We start from the raw sequence: 3955 nt of genomic DNA, 5'->3' as shown, positions 1-3955 counted from the left end.
GACGAATAACAAAAAACAATACTAGTGTTTATTAGTATTGAATAGAAATCGAAATGGGGCGTGGCCAAGTGGTAAGGCAATGGGTTTTGGTCCCGCTATTCGGAGGTTCGAATCCTTCCGTCCCAGGGAATACCTATTCTCTATATAGATAGAAATATCTATTATCAGAATAAAGAAAGGTTGTCTTTTTGAACTGTCTTCTTTACTCTTTAAGAGTCAAATATTGGATATTATGTGATTCTTGTTTCTGATTTTTAATGATTCTATTCTTCTTTAAATCCTATTTTTTCAAAATCCTATTTTTTCACAAATTAAATTCAAATAAGATAGATATAGATGGAACTGAATCGAGTTGTGATCTAGGAACATAGATTCGAAGAATTGGAAATAAAGAAAAAAGGGGATTGCAAAAGAAAGAGGTTGAATGCGCTTTTCATCGTATGCCCATCTCCTTATACTTTGAATATTGAATATTCATATTGAAGTTTAAGTTAGTTACTTCGAAAAGTCTTACGTGCCATATAATAAGAATTAATTAACAATGTAAGATATCAATTTCACTAGCTGTGCTTGTACAAATTGGATTAAGAAATAATCAATTACATACATATAACATATCTATTTTCTTTGAACCTCATTTTTAGGTATTTCATTTCGTATTTGATTTGGTTCTCATAAATAATTGTAAATATATGGAATAATATAGACAGGGGGTAATTCATACATTCTATATTCTATTCTCCTTACTTTAAATAAAAATTATTGAACGAACCCCCACCAGTCAAAGAAACTACGCGTAAAATGAGGAAATGCTTAATGTATTATTGTCGTTCTATTTCAGTGATAACGTTTTTTGGTTTTTTGAAAAAGATTTTTGATCCGTTCATTTGAAATATTCTATATTGAATATTCATAATTCATTCCACTGACAATTGTTCAGTCTATCTGATAGAGGGAATTCTTTTTTTTTTTATGATTTTCTTTTTCAGTATGAAATGAAAGAAAAAGAGCCTAAATCTTCCTTTACATCAACTTTTTTTTATCCACTCCACGAAAAAAAGAAATAAATTTCTTTTTCTATCTATCTATATTTTTTTAATCACTGAGATTTAGGTTTAATTCAAAGATAGATTATTTATGATGATAAATGTAATCTTTAGTAAAACTTTATTTATCAAATAGTGATATGATATCCGGGTAGGTTTTTTTTCAATTCAATAACTATTTGAATTTAATGATTTCTTATGAGTATTTAATATTCGAAGAAGTCTAAGATTGTTGAATATATCCTCTCAAGTTACTTGAAGATGCAATGTAGATTCAATACAAAGAGCTTTTTTCTTTCTAATATTTAGAAATTAATAATTAATAAATAAAAGAAAAATATTGCATGCATCCAATAAAAAGAAAATCGAGGGTGAAATTGAATTCTTTCTAAGACTTCTTTAGAATTTAGAAAGCAATGTAACGACCGAACAAATGACTATTCATGATTCCCTAATTGAATCAATTACATATCAGTTCCAAACTAGAGGAATGTTATGGTAAAACTTCGTTTGAAACGATGTGGTAGAAAGCAACGTGCGACTTGAAGGACATGATCAGTTGTGGATTCTTACACCCACCCTTTTGATTCTATAGGAATGAAGGTGCTCTTAGCTCGACATCCTTTGTTCTGTTCCACTAGAAACCTCATTGTTTCTTGGGTTGTAGTGTAAACAGTATGTGATGTAGCTCGAGTAGAAAGTATTGATTCATTTCTCAGGGCAAGGATCTAGGGTTAGTGCCAATTAATAAGTTGGAACAACTTCGTAAGTGTAGTCTATTTTCGATTTCTAAATCGAAAGGATCCAATTCGAGCAAGTTTCAAATCCAAAAAAGGAAAATTTGTTGGAATTAGTGAAACTCTTTTGATCCAAAGTGTATCGTGCGGGAATCAACCGTTTATGATTCTTTGATAGAAATAAATCAGAAAAAGGGGCATGTTGCTGCCATTTTGAAACGATTAAAAATCACCGAAGTAATGTCTAAACCCAATGATTCAAGGCAAAGAGAAAATATTTTGGAACAAGGAAATATCTTTTTTTTAATTGTCTCGACAACTAGATCAAGAATAAGGAGTCCAAATAGATTCTAAATGAGACAAAGAAAAAGGGGTTAGAGACCACTCAAAAAATCAAATGCCTAAGGGTTTTCTTTTGAGCTATTTCAGAGTTACTCAACTTGAGTTTTGAGAATACAAATTCTTTTTTTTTGATAAAGAAAAAAAAAAGTATTAAATAATCATAGTCTAATTTATTTGATTTAATGCTTTTATAGGTCTATTTGACATTAGAATTGTATACATAGACATATCTATATTCTAATTTCTCGAGCCGTACGAGGAGAAAACTTCGTATACGTTTCTAGGGGGGTTCTAGTTTATCTACGTCTATCCCAATGAGCCGTTTATCGAATCGTTGCAATTGATGTTCGATCCCGAAGAGAAGGAAGAGATCTTCGGAAAGTGGGTTTTTATGATCCGATAAATAATCAAACGTATTTAAATATTCCTGCTATTCTATATTTTCTTGAAAAAGGCGCTCAACCTACAGGAACTGTTTATGATATTTTAAAGAAGGCGGGGGTTTGTTTTTACAGAATTTCGTCTTAATTAAAGGAAAGTCAATTAATGAAATACAAAAGAAGAGGGTGTGGGTGATTCGTATATAGCTTTGTATAAGTATAAGTTTTTTTTTCTACTATACTTTCCCCACTCCCTTCCTCTTCTTTTGCTCTATTTATACTTTTTTTTTATTGTATTCTTTTCTAACTATTCATATTGACAACAGTGTATTGAACAAATATAATTCGATCGTGTAGAAAGGGATCTATTTATCTTTCTTATATTTTTCTTTCTTAGATTTCGTTTTTTTATTTTACTTCATTCACAATAAAAAAAAATATCTATATATATGGGTTCGTTCGATTTTTTGTGATACAAACAAGAAGTCTTTTTTGGTTAAAAAAAAATGGATAACATAAACGAGAAGAATCAATCTATCCAAATTGCTTTTTTTTATCTGAAGATTTGATTATTCTTATTGGATCTCTTTATTTTTATTTTTTAGATTCATAATTTTAGAATCAATTTGAATTTTATTGCTAGTTCGATGTTTTGATTGCGTCGTGCAATTGAATTTCTTTATTTTTTCCAATTGTATCTACATATCCTAATTTTTTTTCGGGTTGCTAACTCAACGGTAGAGTACTCGGCTTTTAAGTGCGGCTAGCATATTTTACACATTTATATGAAGTAACGGATTCGTTCATACCTTCGGTAGAGTTTGTAAGACCACGACTGATCCTGAAAGGAATGACTGGAAAAAACAGCATGTCGTATCAATAGAGAATTCTGAAAATATTTCATTCTTACTGGATCGGTTCAAAACCTTGTTTGAATTCTTAGTGAGAAAAAAATGAAATTAATTCAGAGTTGGGTCGAATGAATAAATGGATAGAGTCCTATGACCTCAATTAATTATAAAGAAAGAAAAAGCAACGAACTTCTGTTCATAATTTCTTAATTTGACTGATTACCCGATCTAATTACACGTTAAAAAGATATTAGTACCTGGTACGGGAAGGGCTTTTCCATGAATGGATGATTATCCATTTTTTAATGAGTCCTAACTATTAGCTATTTCCTATTCTAGGTTGTACATAAATGTGTAGAAGAAGCGGCATATTGATAAAGATATTTTTTTTTCCAAAATCAAAAGAGCGATTGGGTTGAAATGAAAAATAAAGGATTTCTAATCCATCTTCTTATCCTATAACGAATATAAACTAATTCGATTGAAAAAGAGAGGATAGAGAGTCCGTTAATGAGTCTACCTGTCTACGAGGTATTTATTCTTTTCTTACTAGAATACCTTGTTTTGACTGTATCGCACGATGTATCATTTGATAACCA

This window comes from Syzygium oleosum, unplaced genomic scaffold (genome assembly GCF_021117445.2).
Source record: "Syzygium oleosum isolate NSW1041296 unplaced genomic scaffold, Sole_v2.1 Sole_v2.66, whole genome shotgun sequence".
Lineage (NCBI taxonomy): Eukaryota > Viridiplantae > Streptophyta > Magnoliopsida > Myrtales > Myrtaceae > Syzygium > Syzygium oleosum.
The sequence above is the reverse complement of the archived record's forward strand: the minus strand, read 5'-3'. Positions refer to the sequence as shown.